This window comes from Colius striatus, chromosome 1, assembly GCF_028858725.1.
Source record: "Colius striatus isolate bColStr4 chromosome 1, bColStr4.1.hap1, whole genome shotgun sequence".
In the NCBI taxonomy this organism is placed as follows: Eukaryota; Metazoa; Chordata; class Aves; order Coliiformes; family Coliidae; genus Colius; species Colius striatus.
The window spans coordinates 187,191,025-187,211,104 of NC_084759.1; positions in this window are offsets into that span (position 1 = coordinate 187,191,025).

Here is a 20,080-nt window from a genome sequence, read left to right on the forward strand (position 1 = left end):
GCTTGATGAGATTAATCTCAGAGTACTGAGAGAGCTGGTCAATGTTATTGCATGGTCTCTCAGTTATTTGTCAATGGTATTGGGAATCTGGAGAGGTCTCAGTCAACTGGAAGCTACTAAATGTTGTTCCAGATTTCAAGAAGGGCAAGAAAGAAGACTCTAGTAATTATAGGCCTGTCAGTCTTACTTTGGTGCCTGGTAAAATTATAGAGAAGTTTAGTCTGCAAGTTATTGAAAAACACTTGAAAGACAATGCAGTCATTGGTGAAAGTCAATGTGACCTTATTAGGTATCATTTCATGACAAGGTTGCCTGCCTAGTGGATGGAGGCAAGGCAGTGGATGTGGATTTTTGGGGATTTTAGCAAAACTTTTGATACTGTCTCTCACAGTAATCTCCTGGACAAAATATCCAGCATGCAGATAGAAATGTACATATTACAATGGGTGAATAACTGGCTGAAGATTCACACTCAAAGACTTTGTAATAAATAGAGTAATATCTCACTGGCAGCCAGTCACTAGTGTGATTCCAGTATAATAAATATGGAAATAGGAAACAGATGACTCTGGTTTTCAACTCCTTCTGCCAGCTGATGTGGAATTCTCTTGGTCAGTTTCATTTACAGAATTATTAGGTACCTACAGGAATTAAACTCTTCCCATATGATGAACAAGCTTTTAATGGTATAGGTATTAAAACATTCCAGCAATTTGTCTGGTCAAAATTTAAGTGTAAGAGGGAGACAGAACTTGCCTAACTTTTCTCTCAAGAGACAGTTTCATGTTCTGATAAACAACAGGGACTTAAAACACGAATTTTAAAGCAGAGAAGTTCTGATATATACTCAACTCAATACTACAGCTTTCCAGAATTTTGTTTGTGGTTCTTACTTTAGCTAAGTCCTGTTTTTCCTAGTAAGAAAGCCTTTTTTGTGTTAAATAATCTATATTTTTATGGAGTATGCATACTTTAAATATTAGTAATCTCTTTCTGTGTTCTCTCTTCATTATGATTTAAACACAATAAATGTATTATTCAGCTCTTCCACATATATCGTTCCCTCTAGCTTTTTTATAACTTCTGTAACTTTTTCCAGTTTCCTTCCAATTTATCAATATTTTTCACTGATAGAGATACTAAACCAATTGTGCTGGCTTAGATGTGTGCTTTATACAGTTATTATTAACAGTACAATTAACTCATGGATCTAGATGAAATTATGTTTATCAGGAAAGGATAGCTCTGTGCTTCAAATGCTAGCTAGGGTCACAAAAATTTTGGCTTATTTCTCTTTAAAAACAAAGATATCCTCTGTAATTTTAGACAATCTCTTTAGTGCTAAGTGCAAACAAGTTTGTTAAAGCAGAGCTGTACCATGTATTGCTAGGCAGGGGAGTGACCACTGGGTAGCCCACGGAGATTCAGGTTGACTCTCAACAGCAGCATGCAGAATTCTGTATTTGGGTCTTGGCTTAGGATAAGTATGGCATTCAGGCTAATTAACTATGGTTCTGTATTTCTAATTAACCTGTGTCAGGTGAATAATCACAGATATCACACTGTTCTAAGGTGACCCTTTGCTTGGTTGGTTCTTCTGTAGAAGGTCCAGGGCCACAATCAGTGAATGTTTTATGTATTTTAGAGCTATTGCAGTCTCACTACATCTGTGTGAATCCAATGGCTCAGTGTTCATGTGGTTTCAGATGCAATTTGATCTCCAATTAGAAGCAAAAGTATTGGTCTTCCTTTGGCACCAGCCCTGGGACTTTTACAACACAATGCTGAGAATAATATAAATATGATCCATCTAAGAGATTGGTGTCACAAGGTTTAGGTTTACTTTATGAGTACCACTCTTGGGCCTTAGTCCCCTATTCTCTGGGCATGCAGTTTATCACAATCAATTCACTATTGGACATGGATTTTGAGGAGAGGCTGTCATTCGAGAGGAAACATGGAGCATAATGAATATCTGAAATCTTCTATAATCTTCTATGGGAGTGACATTAAGTTCAGGACATACAACCTCATTCTACTTAGAATCCACAGTCCTGATTGCTGCTTCGCTTTGTAGGTATCTACAACAATTGTTTTAAAGAAATAGACTTTTATAACAACAATCAAGTAGTTAGACCACTTAAAGCAAGAGAAACACAAGAAAGGAACCTTAACAGCATTCAACTTTAAGCATTTAAGCATGACTAAGATATGAGGCCAGTCACCTTAAGCTTCCTATGTAATTATTGCGAAAAGACAGGTTCCTCCAGGGGGATTATTCAGAGAAGGAATTTAACTTTGAAAGACAAGTAAATTATATGCCTAAAGTTAGGAGGACTGAATAACCCTGAGTAACCTTGAATAGTAGATGCAATTGCTTGGCTTGAAGAGTTCCTAGCCAACAGTCTGGCAAATGTTTAGTGTGAGCCCAAGATCTCTCCAGTCTCTTAAGTAAACACTATTCAATTCAGTCACAGGTATAAGAATACTGGTGGAGTTTGTAAAAGTATATGATGTAGGAACAGTTAGAGTTCAAGTCCTAAACTCATACAAGAGAGCAGAAACTAAGGCAATGTGGTGCATAAGCATCTCAGCTATATTCTTAGTCTATTTTTCACATTGTAACAAAGTTCTGTATTCACTTTGACACTGACTCGGGTCTGGATAACAGTCATCTTTACCAAAGACAGACTATGTTATGACTTTGAATTTCATAGCATCAGTTACAAAGATAGGAGGGTTAATGCTGAGCCACACAGAATAGCTGAGACTGAAGGGACCTTTTCCCTTATAAGCTCTTAGGTCAGTTCTCCTTTTTTACCCAAGATTTCTGACAAGAATTACAACAGAATAAGTACTTTTCTTCAAAACATAAGTGCACTTTGGATTTCAGATCATAGTTGATTTCATCTATGGATACTGTCATCAGAAATCATGAGTTTTGCAGAATGCCTGTACAACTAATAGAAAGAAATGAGGAAATAGCTAACAATGTGAAACAACAAGCTTAATAAGAAAAAAGGATAAAGATGGTATCATTTCTTTTCTCCAGTAAAATCTATCATGGGTATGAACTTTCTTCTTCAAGGAAGAAAAGAGGAGGAAAAGATTGTCAGTCTCCAAAAATTTCTATCCAGAGAGATCCACTGATGCCACTAATGTACATACACTAAAAAAATTCAAGGGTATATAAGGCCATGCTTCCACTATCAGTAATGGATTAACATTATCATGTTACAAAACAGTAGGAATTTGATCTCAATTTGGCCCTGGTGAGCAGATAATAATTCTGTGTAAACAAAAAAGAGTACATGTCATAATGCTCATGCCTTTATGCCAGCTCAAGGAGGACAATGTTACATCCATGTTACAGTGTCAAAGATACCTAATGTTCTGATATGGTTTATACAAAAATGTGTGACTTTTCTGAACAGGTTTGAAGCAGTAAAGTGAGCCTACACTGAAACAATGTTTTGCATTACATATCAAAAGAATTTTGAATCTATGAGCCTTATAGCCAGATTAACGGTGTGGTTAAAGGAAGAGTTCTGGTAGATGAAAGAGGTGGTCCTCAAGATCTTAAGAACTGAGTAAGTTTGAACTTGCTTCTACAGTTGTGGTAAGCTCTGTACTGCTCTTGCTTCTGAAATTGTGGTCTTCTGTATCTGATTTCCTACTGTCATGGTTTGACATGACAGCCTTTTCTGGTAAGGGAGAAGGGGCTGTAAAGATGACTCCTGTAAGAAGTTGCTCAAAACTCTCCCCAGCTCTGAGACAGACCCACTTCTGGGACCAAGCCAATGGGATGCCTCGACCATCACTTTTTAAGAAGAAGCCAGAAGAGGAGGGCTCTTCCTGTTTCCTCCTTCTTCTGTGCCTTCTTCTTTTCTGACTGGTGGTGGTGCAAGGAGTGGGAAGAGTGAGAAACAATCATGTGGACTCCAAGGTCAGTAAGGAAAGAGATAAGGAGGTGTTCTGGAGCAGAGACTCTCCTGCATTCTATGGAGAGGAATGGTGAAGTCGAGATTTGTTTGCATTTTGCTAAAGACACTGCATCAGTGGAAGAGACTTATTTTGTTAATGATCCCAAGCCAGGGGCAGGGCCTCTGCCATCCTAACGAGGGTGAGGGTGAATGGGGGCTGCCAAGCAAGAGACTATCATGGTGCTTCGGTGCTAGCTGGGCCAAACCACAACACCTATCTATGATAAAAATAATAGTGTCTTCATATAGTTGCCTTAAAAATATGTTCCCTGAAGAGCTATCATATGGTTAAATGTTCTGGAGATTTTGAGATCCCCACGTATTATGGTATGAGTGACAATTAACACCCTTCAAGAGAAAAGTAGGAAGCCTAAAACTCCATGGTTTTCTGTTTCTGTCTCTCAAATCTGAATTAATTTACCTTATTTTTTTTATATTATTCATCTTCCTCTCTCCATTTATGTATGTATGTCTGTAGAGCTACAAACCCATTTTGTCTCTGTGATCAAACATAATTTCCTTAACTGCTTTTTGTCTTCTAGATTACATTTCCATGTGATCCCATCTCATTACTCTATATACACATATAGCTCTGAAAGAGCTCAACAGATACTCATTTGTAGGTTTCATTAACATGCCATTAATACCCTTTCCAGATCATTAACAAAGATGTTAACTGCTACAGGACATAATATTGATTTCTTTCCTGTACTATTGTTTACTTCCTCCCATTCAATTCAATGCTATTTACCACTAATATATTTCAGTAAACCTTCAAACCACTTAATTAATCCACTTTTTTAACATGGTTGTTAGAATTAAATTTAAAATAAGCATCTTTTGCTTATTTGCTTCTTCATTTCGCAATACTAAACATTGGCCTAACATCAAAAGCTCTTTCACATCCTGCACTCGTAGAACCACAGAATCACAGAATTGTAAGGTTGGAAGGGACTTTTAGAGATCATTTAGTCCAATCCCCTTGCAGAAGCAACTCCACCTAGATAAAGTCACACAGGAACGCGTCCAGGTAGGTCTTGAAGACCTCCACAACCTCCCTGGGCAGCCTGTGTCAGTCCTCCATCACCCTCACAGTAAAATAGTTTTTCCTTATGTTTAAATGAACATATGCTTATGCATAACTGGCTGGCTAGATGAGGGGGGAGCAGTGGATGTCACCTACCTTGACCTCAGCAAGGCTTTTGACACTGTCTCCCATAACATCCTCATCAGAAAGCTCAGGCGGTGTGGCTTGGATGAGTGGATGGTGAGGTGGATCAAGATCTGCCTGAATGACAGAGTCCAGAGGGTGGTGATCAATGGCACAGAATCGAGTTGGAGGCCTGTGGCCAGTGGAGTTCCACAGGGATCAATTCTGGGGCCACTCTTGTTCAACATCTTCATCAATGACCTGGATGAGGGGACAGAGTGTACCCTCAGCAAGTTGGCTGGTGACACCAAACTGGGAGGAATGGCTGATTCCCCAGAAGGCTGTGCTGCCATTCAGCAGGATCTCGACTGGTTTGAGAGTTGGGCAGAGAGGAACCTCATGAGGTTCAGCAAGGACAAGTGCAGATTCTTGCATCTGGGAAGGAACAACCCCATGCACCAGTACAGGCTGGGGGTCAAAGTGCTGAAGAGCAGCTCTGCAGAGAGAGACCTGGGAGTCCTGATTGATAATAAGCTAAATATGAGCCAGCAATGTGCCCCCGTGGCCAAGAAGGCCAATGGCATCCTGGGATGCATCAAGAAGAGTGTGGCCAGCAGGGCAAGGGAGATTCTTCTCCCCCTCTGCCCTGGTGAGGCTTCCTCTGGAGTCCTGTGTTCAGTTCTGGGCTCCTCAGCTCAAGAGGGACAGGGAACTGCTGGAGAGAGTCCAGCACAGGGCCACCAAAATGATCAGGGGACTGGAACATCTTTCATATGAGGAAAGTCTGCAGGAACTGGGGCTGTTTAGTCTGGAGAAGAGGAGACTGAGGGGAGATCTTATTAACATTTAGAAATATCTAAATGATGGGTGTCAGGAGGTTGGGACATCCTTTTTTTCTATAGTAGCTGGCAACAGGACAAGGGGTAATGGGATGAAGCTGGAACACAAAAAGTTCCAGTTAAACGTAAGAAAAAACTATTTCACTGTGAGGGTGAGGGAGCCCTGGCACAGGCTGCCCAGAGGGGTTGTGGAGTCTCCTTCCTTGGAGGTCTTCAAGACCCTCCTGGACATGTTCCTGTGTGACCTGATCTAGGTGATCCTGCTTCTGTAGGGGGGTTGGACTAGATGATCTCTAAAGGTCCCTTTCAACCCCTACCATGCTATGAGTCTATGATTATGGTCCCACCAGTGCTGAATAAAGTCGAAGAACCACTCCACCTCAACTTGCTGACAATGCTTCTCCTAATGTAGTCGAGGATACTGTTCATGTTCTCTGTGGCAAGAACATACTGTCAGCTCTTGTTCAACTTTTCTGAAAAGCTGCTTCCCATACTGTCAGCCCTGGCATGTTCATGTGATTGGTTTTCCAGCCTGTTGCATCCCCCTGGATAGTACCACAATCTTCTAGGTTCATTAGCCCTTCTTCACAGGAAGCTTGCTGAGGGTACACTCTGTCCCAGTTTCTGTACTATTTGTAGTGTTGTTGAACAGTGTTGATAGCAGTATTGACCTGTGGGGTCAGTCACTTTTTACTGGCCTCCAAGTAGACTTTGTGCCACTGATTACCACCCTCTGGGACCAGTTGCTTTCAACACACCTCTCTATGAGGATATTATAGAAGATAGTGCCAAAATCCTTTCTGAAGTCTAGGTAGATTACATCCATTGGTTTCCCCTCTACCAAGACAGGTAATTTTCCATAGAAGTCAAGAACTATTTCTCCATTGTAAACTCATTTTAACTCACAATGTCCTTCTTACTTCTCATGTGCCTGGAAATGGTTTCCAGCATTAGCTGCTCCATCATCTTCCCAGGTATCAAGGAAAGGTTGTCTGGTCTGTAGTTCCATACATCCTCCTTTCTGTCTTTTTTGACGATAGGAGTGATAATTGCTTTTCTCCAGTCTTAAGGCACTTCCCTTAGTCACCATGATTGATCAAAGATTATTGAGTCATCACACAATGACATCCAACACCCTCAGCACTCATAAGTAAAATCCCATCAGGACCTAAAGACTTAAGTATGTTCTAGTTTGCTTAAATATTCTTACCTTGATAGTCTTCCACCAAACGTCTTTGTTAGTCCAGACTATCCCTCTGGTCTTTGAGGCCTTGGAATCCTGAAGGCTGACCTTGTTAGTAAAGACTGAAGTGAAGAAGGCATTCAGTACCTCAATCACTTCCATGTCTTGAGGTCCACTGCCCCATTCATCAGTGAGCCCATATTTCTCCTTTTATTCTTGATCCCATGTTTCACTTCCAGAAGCAGTTCTTGTTGCCTTTGATGTCCCTTGTCATATGCCTTGCCAGAGCTTTGGTTTTCCTAACTACATCTCTGCATGCTCAGACAATGTCTCTATATTCCTCCCAAGTTCACTGCTCCCACCTGCATACATCCTGTTGATTTTGAGTTTTACCAGGAGCAACTTGTTCATCCATGCAAGCCTCCTGACATTTTTGCATGACTACTTTCTGTTGGCATATTTGACTTAATAGTTTGGGTATTTTTTTCTGTAAGAGAAACAAGCCATTATCATGAACTTCCAATAGATGTTGTTCCATGTCCTGGTTTTGAATGCAGGCTTATCATTATTCTGTAAGAGTTGTTTGTTAACTACTATGTGATGTATCCAATAAACAGTGAACAACTGAAATGCTATAGCCTCTGTTCTAACCCAGGCTGGTGTTTGCTAGCCCTTGATTCCAGCTGAAGAATGCTTCATAAACAAGAGTCTGGATAGATTCAATATTCTGTGAACAAATTAAGGCATACTGCGTGTTAAGAAAAAAAAATATCAATAGCAGTAAAACTGGTTTTTTTATCAATATTTTATCTTTCATCAATAGCAGTTTCACTGTCTTTCATTAATGTTTTTCACATTTTGGAAAGTCTTTAACATAATATCGTGACACTGATTTATGAAACTTTCATAGCAGAGGGAACAGCTAACTCTACTGCTTCTGTCAGAGCATTATAACTAAAATAGCTGAAGTCTTTGATGAAGTGTCATCAACCAACCTCTTTTATTACATATAGGACTAATAATTTGTACTAAACTCTTTTACAAGATGTTGTTAACTACTCAGACAAATCTTTGTGCCTTAATTTAAAAAGGAATATTATTTATTTATATCTAAATTGTGTGGAAAGTAAAGCATAAAAAGTGAAAATCAAAGTGGACTGGTATTTCACACAATTGTATACAGCAAAAAGAAATAAATAGAAAAATTGTGAAGCTGAAGAAACCTCTTTTCACAAACTCCTATCTAAAGAGGAGTTTGAAGAGAGACTTCTTATTGCCAGGTCTGTCTCAGCACTGCTGTAGTTTCAAAGGTCTGTGGTGTCATGATGCAGTCTCTCTAAGGGCACCTTTCTGCTCTAGTCAATTCTTCAGCTGGCAGTTTGCCCCAAGCTTGCTTTAAATAAACTAGAGTTTAGTGTCATGGAGTCACAGTGTTACCGATACAGAGCTAGTCAACTTGAGCATGAGTACCCACGTTGCAGTTACAGTGGAGTTTGCATTTTGTGTATTTTCCTACAATGAAAAATACAGTAACTTTGACAAGCTGGATGTGGTTTCTTTCAGTCAATTGGCTGCAGCTGCAGAGTTGATTACAGCATAAAGTTATCCTTGGGAGATTAACATACTAGGTAAAAGCAAAAGCAACTCCTTCATCTAGTAGTATAAGGCTAGAAACTGAAGCCAAGCAAATTTGATTTGAATTTAAAGCATGTATGTAAATAGTGATGGTGATCAGTTACCAAGGATGCACAGTCCACATCCCAATATGTCAGTACCTAGAAGTGGTAGCCTGTTAAAAACACAAAATATGCAGTATCAAGAAGTAAATGAGTGACTCTAAAGGCAGATAATATATTTGAGTTTAAACAAGATACTCTGATTGCTTCTTCTGATATGAATGTAAGTGAAACAGTCTGCTAGAAGGACTTGAAGTCCTACATTAGCAGTTCTGATTGAACTATCTCTGAGTAATTTGAAATAGTAATTTATAACTGTTACAATAGTTAATTTTCCAGAATGTCTGTCTATTGTAAATATGCAGAAATCTATTATGGAAAAAAAAAAAAACAGTCCACTTTTAAATGTAATCTCACCTCCCTGCTGTGTCATGCTATATCCAACAGTAACTCTCTTTCATAAAGAAGTCTAGACATCTTCTAATGCTCATTGCTTTGATGACAACTTATTCCATATGTGTCCTGTCTCAAAGAAATTACACTGCCTGAAATTCTGGCATTTGTTCAGGTTTCTATTTTTCAAATTGTGTATACTCTTATTTTGAAGCTAAATAACACACTCCTTGCTCTTGACCTGTGAAACATTTGAAATTCAAAGGACCTGTTGCACATAAACTTAGTCATTTTAATGCTTTGATTCCATTTTCCCCTGCACTTCTGTCACAGTTGTTTCAGCTAGAAGATATTGCAGCTAGAGGTATTTTTTCTAGACATCTCTTCTGCTGATATTGCCTTTCTCTGTTGCCCTCCTATATTCCTGCCTTATTCCCTATCCTCTAGTTCTTTTTTATTTACTCATGACTTCTGTGTATTAGACCTTTCCCTACTGTTTTGGTTTAATTCCTCCTTTGAAATGGGAGAGGAGGCTGGCAAGATGGGCATTCCAGAGCAGCAGGCCCGTGAGGTTGTGACTCCTCGCAGCAGATTCTGCCTCCAGAGGAGCTGCTGGGACACGGCAATGAAAGGATCTGATCCTCTTGCCACATGCACCTGATTTGCACTGGTGCCCTGATGCCTGTGAAAGAGCAGCTGGGGCCAAGAGGCAAAAGGAACCGGGATATGTAGCCTTTTGTTTGCTAGGATACACTGGGGCAGTCTGAAAACAGCAGTGTGTTTCCTGGTTACACCTCAGCCTATACCTACAGCTTTCTCTGATGGCTATATTTTCAAATGGGGCAGGCCAGGAGCTACTAAACTTCATCTCTCCCCTTCCCTTCCCCTCAACAAGCCAAACAAACTTGTTTACTGAGTTTATTTACAAGTCAACCATTTTATAGAGGGATCTGTGTTTATGCAGTGACAGCAAACTTGTAAAGTGAGCAACTGTTTCAAAAAGGCTACTGTGGAAGCTTCTCAGCATTGTTTCATGCCCTGGAGAAGTTTCTGGAGCTAACGTGAGTCCAGCTCACTGAGTAATGCTTTTCTTAACAATATTGCCAACTGTTAATTAAAAAAGAAATGAGAGGTAGTTATTTGACCTGGTTGTAGATCTGTATTAGATTTCTGTTTGCCAAGTAATTTTGAATGTTAAAGGGAAAAAATAGAAAGAGAAATCCTCTTGTGTTTTGAAAGTACACTGTAATTTTATACATTATGTATCATGCCCTGAAAATGTCTTGAAAAGAGAAAAAGAGAGAAAAATGATAGGCATAACCCCTATGATAATTAATACTTTTCACTGGATATTAATTTGTGAACATTAGCTCCTTCTTATAGACCTTTAGCAGTATGATTAGACAGACAGTAAGCTCTGCTGACCAGCATATATATAATTAGCAAATAGCAAGGTGAGGTAGAACTTGTTTAATCTCATTTCATCCCAGAGACTTTATCACCATTTGGCCTAGTTCCCTTTATCCATTCAGAGATAACAACGGCTTTATTTGTCAGTGAATTAAAGAACCAAGTAGCTTTGCATTGTAATATAGGTCAAACAAAACCAGCACATTTGGTATTGGGCTCCTTTGCAAGAAAAATGTCTGGAGATTGTTGGGAGTGAGGGTGAAGTGGTTGCAAAGGACTCAAGACTTTTGGTCTGTGAAAAATGCAAAAGAGTTGAAAAGGTTTAATTAGAGCCAGACAGTTTTGTGGCAGTTATCGTGCCATTGAGCAGATCAGGGTTGAAATTCCAAACCAGCTGGTGAGGACTTAGAGCAATGCAAAGACAGGATATTTGGCCTCTGTCAGGGCAGTTCCCCCTCATGATAAATTTAAATAATGCCTCCTATCTGACTCAAGAGCATAAAAAAATGGATAAAAAGGAAAGTGAACCTTGTTTCACTTCCTTCTGTTTTGATATGAGCAGCACTCATGTAGTAGCACTGCTAACACTCAGGCGAAAAAAAAGAGAAACAGATTGTATGACAGCTCTCCTATTCCCCAGATGATGTTTTCAATAGGAGCAGCCTGTTTTCCCACCTTTACAAAGCGTCTAAGCATTAATTTATTAGATCCCCACTAGTAACTCTAATCTGCCCCCAATTTATTCTTTAAGCAGCCCAGAATTGATTGAATAATTTCCACAGTTTTCAAGATTCATAGTCATCTCTTCCTGTGGGCTACAACTGTACTAACTCATTTGGTGTTGCACCTATTTCAGGACACACTCCATGACACAAAGCTTAAAACATTGCAGTACTTCATAATGTACTTAGTAGTTGTATTAGAATCTTGAGCTCTATCATTTCTTTTAAAGTGGGTGTATGCAAGCATGATCCACAAGTAGCAGATAACATGCAGTGCTACAACTCCCACTAGTACAAGCTCTTGCAGCCTGCATTTCACCAGTGACTGTCTGTACTCAGCAATCTGCGCCAGACAAAAGTGCTGCATGTTTGGGATTTCTAAATATGGCATGCTGTTTACACACTGATCTGCAAAAGTGTGTCAGAAAAATAAGGAAGGAATGACTACAGGTAAAGTAGATGTGAAGGTCTTTTTATTTGATTGTTAGTATAAATAAAAATAATATTTTTTTGAGTGAAAAGAAAGGGAAATAATAGTATACTATCTTTGATCTGCTGCTGGGACAATCTAATTAGTAGGATTTAAACCAGTGATCATTAAAGACAACTATCTCTTACCCAATGGAAAGTACTCTTCACCTCCTCAAATAAATTCTTGGGAATAAATCTTCAGCTTGGTAGGTAAAGATCTGACTGTTGATCCAGAGTTTTGCTAGGGAGATTGCATCTTGGACACATGACTTTTTGGAGATTAATCCTTTACTGACTGACACTGAACCTTTCACAGTCCTAAATGGTATCTGGAACTCAATGCTTCACATCTGTATATGCATACAAAGCATATATACAGGTTTAAATTACAAGTCATAACAGTGGTTCTAAATCATGTGGGGAAACACTGACTTTCCCCACGTACATGTGCACTAAATGAAACAGCTTCTAAGTCACATCTGAACAGCTAAATACTCACCCCTGTGCTATGTCTGCACAAGCGTAGTTGATTATATGGATGGAAATTAGTGGGGCAGGAGGTTCTCTTTCCAACTCCGTTGAAGGAGCTGTGTAACAATGTTCTTCAGGTACATCATGCATTGTAAGGAAGCAGTTTGTTGTTTCATTGAAACATCTTTCATCCAATTTAACAGAAAAAAAAATAGGGAAATACTTAAAATTGCCTTCTATGGCATCTACGGCATTCTTTTCATAGAGATTTAGGCTACAAAAAGCTGACAGGACAGGAAGAACAGGAACAAATTTAGAATGGAACTTAATTTGTAGTCACAATACTAAGACTACAAGACTGCAACTATTACGTCCAAGGAAGCTCGGTTATTTTGATTGATTTTCCTATTTCTAAAATGATGATGTTTAATTTGGCCAATTCTGCTATCTTGATGACTTCTGATATTTTAGTGTAATCTTTACTCCCATAAATATTAAACAAAAATCTCTTGGAATATATGAATAAAGATTTTTTTTAAATTATTGTATCAGGAATTTAAATCTATAATAATGCCAATAAAGTACTTGTTCTTTCAGATTTTACTTTTCCTGTTGTTTCTAGGAACTGGGGAACAAAGGATTGTGTATAAGAAGTTTAGTGGCTCTTAGCCTCTAAGAAGTTATTAATCATTATAGCACTAGATTTCAGAATTAAGTTCTTCAATAAGAATAAGCAGATAGATGTAGACTGATAGTTTTGATACCACACACACATAATCCAAGGGGTTTATGGAGCTTTTTACATTACCCTGTGCAAATATGGTATAAATACCACTCAGGAAACAGGATATGTTTAGAAAGATGATCTATACATATGTTAGTAACAGATCCTTATGTTTATCTCCAACAAAGTTACACATTTCTAGTTTAAATGAAAATGTCACCTGTAGATGTAGATTAAGTAAGGATATTGAAATCCTTAGTGACTAAAGAGTATCAAGGAAATCCATGCTACAGTCAGACTTACCTTAAAAAGTTAAGACCTGTGTGTGATAATCTGAATTTCTAGGTTCCTTTCTTTGTAGTCTATCAGACAACACTACATCAACTCACACCAAAGTAGAATTTGAAATATGACTTTAAGGAGAAATGTAAACAGAAGGAGAGCAATTACACAAATATATAGTCATTATGAGAAGAAAGAACTGACCCTTCCAAATATATCTTCAATTTTTAAGTTAAAATCACTTTGGACAAATTTTTATCCCTTCCTTCTTCTAACATGGTATTTCAATGCATGATTCCAGGAAAATAATATTAGGCCTCTAGGTTTTAATCATAGAGCAAAATACATTTCATGACATGAGAACAGTCTAACTTTAGGGATGGGGTTCAGCTTTCAGACAATGAGACACAGAGTACAACCATAGACATCTTAGATCTTTTAAGATGCCTTACAGCATCACATTGTGCTTCCAGTTTCTACTCCTGTAAGTCTTGAAGCTAATTCTTGAAGCTCATTTGCAAGATGATATAGCTTTTAAAATGACCCGCTTAGAAGATTACTTGCATAGGGAAAGCTGACTGCTTCACTACTTCTGTTTTTCCTGTCTCTATATATGATTGAGAAGTAAATTTTAGCCTCCTGGTTTTGCACAGTGTGAGAATGAGATGGGGATGTAACACATTTACCCTTTTTTAATTCAGCATTTGGTCCTATAAGCCTCCTCAGTGTGCAGGTCTGTAACTTCACACTGTAGTTGACAAAAGGATCAGACACTGCACGGACACAGCTTCAGTCCAGTGAGACACTGTGGTATCCATGGTCTGCCTCCTAACTCAGTTCCTCAGTTCTAAGACTCAAGCTTTGAATTGTCTCCAAAATCAGGTTCAATCCCAGCAGTGCAATTTAGACATATCTCTTTTTTCCCCAGACTTATTGATACAGATCTATTTGTTATGAACTAGCCTCAAAACATAGTAAAATTCTACATGATCATTCAGCTCATTTTATTAAGAAACTATTTTATTAAGAATGTATTAAGGTTTTTTTTTTAGTAAATACATGTTATTTTACTTCAGTCTTGGTATGAGAGGGAGTGGTATGATGGTATGATATAGAGGGGATACACTTGTTTGATGAGGGATTTTGAAATGATACGGCGAAAAAGAACGTGAGAGAAGACATTCTAATGAAGTGCATGTTTAACTGGGTACGATAGTGTGGCCAAACCCCAGGTTTTTAGAAACAGCTGGTGCTTTTGCTTGTGTTCATTTTGGTGCTCTACTGACAAATCTTCAACTGGGCTCTGGAAAACCTTTAGTATTTTCAAAACTACGTGCAAAAGAATATTCTCAATATTTCTTCAGCCCATGTAATGTCCAAAATTGTTCCCACACATGCTGTGCACCAGCACTTCACAGATGGTCCAAATGTGCTTACACTGCTCATGTCTTTTGGTTGCAAAAAATGAATGTATGTCATTATAGGATCTCTAGATTTCTGCATATGGCTTAATTCAGATCTTATTAAGTAGTACAAAATACAAGTAAAAACCAAAAAAGTTCTTTTTTTGTTTTCTAACCAGTCTCATAAAAACATCTCAAAATAAGAGGAGATGAAATCTTTGAATTCAGAGTCTCTAAAGAGGAAGGAAATTAAGTGTATGATCATGTCAAATCTGGGGTTGGCTTATGCTGGCTGGTTCTTCCTACCACAGTTAAATTGACTCACACATGTGAGTTGCATTGTTTGTGCTACTCATATGTATGTCAAAAAAAGAAGGAAATAAAGATATTTAAAAATATTATGCATAAAAAGCAGTTATCTTTGTAGAAAGAAAACAATTGTTGTCTTGACTGGTCAACGTTGCTGATTTTTTCCAGGTAAGCCAGCCTGGAAATTGTTTTTCCATTTCACAACTTTTTGATCACTAATTCCAATAATCACTATTGGAGTGAATGCTGCACTCTGAAATACTTCACATTTGAAGATGTTCAGCATAGGTAATTAACACATGACCTTTAAAGTTATCTCTAAAACTGTTCTAATTTATTTTAAAGGAAATAGTAATATTGCATGTGCAAGTCATCCATGTATCAAAACCAATCATCTAAAGTAAATTCCAGTTCACCTTTAAGTTTCAAAAGATTTAAACCTATTTACAGCTTGGATTTACTAATATTTCAAGAAAAAATATAGTTTAGCAAATCCTATCTGAAGTTACAAATAACATAATACAATGTTTTTCTTCTAAATGTCATATCAAAGAAAGCTTCTATGGCAAAGCAGAACCCAATACAGAAGTTGAATCAAATTTCTTAAGAAACCTTGGGAACCAGGATAGAGAAAGAGGTGCAGCACATTCATTCTCATTTTTAAAGCACACATTTCTGTAAATGCTTGTTTTCCTTCCCTTTAACCACAACTTTTGACACACCTAAATGCCCTGAAGAATCATTTCTTTGGATTGTGCTGCACGTGTCCTCTTCTTTATTTAAGATCCACAACATGTTGAGGAAAATAAATTTGCTTTGATTACTTGTTTTTCAATCAGTGCTTTAATTTTCTATATTTTCCATTTTAAGAATTGTACTAAAAGTAGAAAAGTGAATGCAATACCCTGGTCATTTCTATTAAAGAAATAAACATTTTAAAAAACATTGTATCAGGCTTTTCCTTCTCTCTTCCTCTCATATGTACTGAAACAGTCTCTATACAAATAGGAATACATGGGCTCATTTTCATAAACCCTAAACAGCTCAGCAAACAGATCACTTTATTGTGCCTACATCTTAATTATTAAAGACTCAAAGCAAGTTTGAATGTCTTAGGTTGGAAGACGTGCTTTCTCACATACGGTAATTTATATATTTTAAAACTAGAGAAAATATGAGATGTTGTAAATCAACAAATGTTTGCTGACAAAGTTGTTTTTATTAAAGTGGATCCTGTGCCAGAGAAGAACAAAGAAGAATACATTACCCATGTCCTTTATTAATGACACTTGGATCTAGGATCAGAAATAGTTTTCTATGGTTGTGGCTCAAAAAGTAAGTGACAGAAAAAAACTGTTGTTTAGCTAGAGATTGTAATTTTTTAAAAAAACATTCCTAGTTCATATCACATTCATCCATGACATATATTTGAACTCATAAGAGTGTAAGAATCAAGTTAATAATTTGTGTTGTATAGCTATTAAAGTGCTTCAAGTATTTTTATCTTTAAGTGATTAAAAAATACATGGGAAACTATTTTTATTTATATAAATATATTTATATAAAGTATATGGACTAAGCTATAGCAAGCATGACATACATATACCAAATTTAATATGATGTGGAGATGGATTGGTTAATGCTTAAAATATGTGTATTTGTGGTCAATATGATTCTATGCAGTCCTGATCAAAAGCCCTAAGAAATGAAGTCCCCACTTGACTTTGGGAGACTGGATCAGTCCTTACAGTGACCATGCTGAGTCCTTAGCACTCACGGGCATGCTCTGAGAAGGGTATCCCCTCAGGGCTGGAAATTAGTGCTTTGCATAGCCTGCAGTGTACAGCCTGAGCTGTGAGTTTCACACATGCTTGACTTTGATCTGAACAGCAACAGGATTACTCATCTGCTCTGAAGGTAAGCAGCCTGCTGGGATCTCCCTTGTAAGTGCTGATCAGAAGGTCAGTTTGAGTTAGTCAGAATCTTGTTTATCCACTTTTAATTGATTTCCTATATGGATATGGACTGTTCTTGAACTTGGAGGAAGTGATCCTTGAAAAGAAACAGCTTTCCTGGAGCCCATGTCTCTCCAGCACCATTGCAGGAGATCCACGAGCAGGCGAGACTTTCCTAAAGTCACATATCAAAGTAAATTATTGCAGTAAATAACCACCTCTATTTTTATTTCTTTTAAGTGTATATTGTCACATCTATGAGGATGAATCCATAACTATAACTTGTATAGACTCAACAACTCTAAGCTTCTCTGGTGCCTAATGAAGACATGATGACCTGTTATTTTGGAAGAAGCAGCAAGTCCCTAGGGTACTGGGAAGGCCTCTTTTACATAGTAAGCACCTCTTTTGGTTTTTGATTTCCTCAACCCTCTTAATTCTGAAAGGCAGTTGATGACCCAGGTAAAATATTATCTGTGTATGATATGAAGTACCTGCTTCATAAACACAGGAAGTCCTGCTTTGTGGAAAATATAAGCATATACTCACTTATGAGCATAACTATAATTCCAGAGTAAATGTGTAGAGCTGTTTCTCTACAGTTTTCTCACAATATGTAGAAAATCAAGATAATTATTTCTGATAGAAGTAGTAGTGATATCTTGTTTTCTACAATATAACACAGATAGAATTATCTACCACTATTTTTTATCATTGTTATCATCATGCCTTATTGACTGGTTTGACAGGAAATATCCAAAAAAAAAATTATTCCTTGGTCCTTCTAATAACTAATAACTAATAACTAATAATACAGTAGCTGAACATGAGATATTCATAAACACTAACAAGGTGTCTCCTGTGATGTCTTGAACCACTTTGCTTACTTTACATACTGAGCTTTAGTAAATACTTAAGGAAAAGTATATGTTGTACTTAGACCTGATGTTTGGATGTTTAGCATGCACTAAGTTATACCTATCACTTCATTATCTTAGCTGGATTATTTGATGCTCAAAATAGAAAAAATGTTCCAACATAGCCCTTTAAGATTTAGGTAAATATATTCAAATGTTTCATACTCAAAGCTTTCCTCCCACTACTGCAGTGATGTTTGCTTTAATTTCCTATTGAAGAACCAACATTTCTAGTTCATAAAATGCCAAACGCATTCTCAGTCCTAAACAAGTTCTAAAATACAACACCTATGTAAGCAGTAAGAATAACGCCCATAAAAACAAATGAGAAGGATTTTCATTAAAACCTCTGCATACGTGTCAACATCTAAGAGACTTCCTAGGAATGAAATTTGCAAAACAAATTCTCTAGTCTCAGTTTTCAGAAGAGTTAATTATCAACCAGCAGACTGATGTCTCACCATATGTAAAATATTAGGAAAGTTAGAAAACAACATTTAGAATTTAGATTAAATGTAATAGCTCATGATAATATGGTAAGTAACAATTTACAATGCTCTTTTTTCTGATATATGAGTATGCATTTTTGGGGTTTGGTATTTTTCTGTTGAACAAAAAAGAACAAAATTTATCAGAGCAATTCAGAAAGTTTTGTATTTCACTCCTTTTTCTGTATTTTCAACATAAGACCTCAAGAACTACTGGTTCAAACCAGAGGGATGTTTAGTATAGCACCTTTTATCTCTATGATAGGCTAATAATGAACACTCAAGAGAAACATATGGTGTCTATTCCTTTTATATTTTAGCCAATACTGGTTTAAGTACTTCCTGAGCTGGTGATTTCCTGCAGATCTTCCTCATCAGTTAACACTGGTTGACCTGTTACCATGATTTTGTCTTTTTTGTGTGTGCTTGTGTGAGCATTTTTCATCTTATCAATATCCTGTGGCCAACAAAATATTATAATTTCAGTATGAATTGGATGAAAAAAACTTTTCATTGCATTAAAATCTTCAGGCTGATGATAGTATTGGATGCTCTTGATATTGAGGGGGAAAAGATGTTTGTTACTTCCGCATTCTTTCATTTTATACTCTGTCTTCTTTTTACTAATTTGAAAAAGTCAAATTTATTTGTCCTTCATTTGTGAGGAAGCTTCTCATGTATGTGAAAAAGAGGCTGATTATTTTCAGTTCTGAAAGTTGTTTGTCAAAACAATCTCAGCCTAATTTTACATCTAATTTGCCAGTGTTTCTTTTTCTTTCATTGCCTTTCTATACTCACACAATTTATCACTTCTAAACAGTAGTAGCATCCTTTTAGTAGCATCTGTTGGTTTGCCATTAAACTGCACAGATTTTTGTGTTTATTTCCTTACATTTTGGTGGTTTAATTTTTTTCAGTGAGGAATATGCATGAACACTGAATCACTGATGTGTTAACTGTAAACAGCCTAAGTTTCACTCTTAGTTGTTACTTTTTATGGCTTTGTAATTAGCATTCCCATTTTAGTATAATTCTCCTCTTTAGAAGGTAAACAATACTGTGTATTTTTATATGACTCCTTTCATCAAACTAAGATAATGAATTTTACACCTTATGCTCTCTATGACAGAATGGTTCTTTAATAACTACATCTAGAACTGTGCACCTGCACTACCTAGAATAAAATCAAGGATTACTTCTGTGCTTACAAGGTTTCTGAGTATTTTCTCTAAGTAACAATTGGTTGTTATTATTCAAAAACATAGTCTTTGCAGTATGCCTCTAAATGACATTTATCTTGTTTATTTGGGTAGGTGACTAACCTAAAAGATCAAGTGTACTATTGATGTTTTTTACAGCTTTGCTAATCCCCCTCAACATTTTGTGGTCAAAACTGTTATCTGATTCAGATTGCCAGTTGTTTAATTCTCTGAATAATATCTATTTGGGTATGGAAGTTTGATTAATTTAAAGTGGATGGCACACTTTGATAGTATTAAACTATTCAATTAAATTACTTTTTTTTTTTTTAGTATATAAGTCCTTTAGAATCACATTAAAAAGTAGTAGGTGTATGTTCATGTCAACTGATCTATAACATCTATGGAACTGTCTCTGTAAGGCGCAATTCCAGCCTGGTTTGCAGTGCACATAATTACCTTGAAGGCCCCTCTTCTGATGCCTCTCCAGACAGACTTCCTTTTT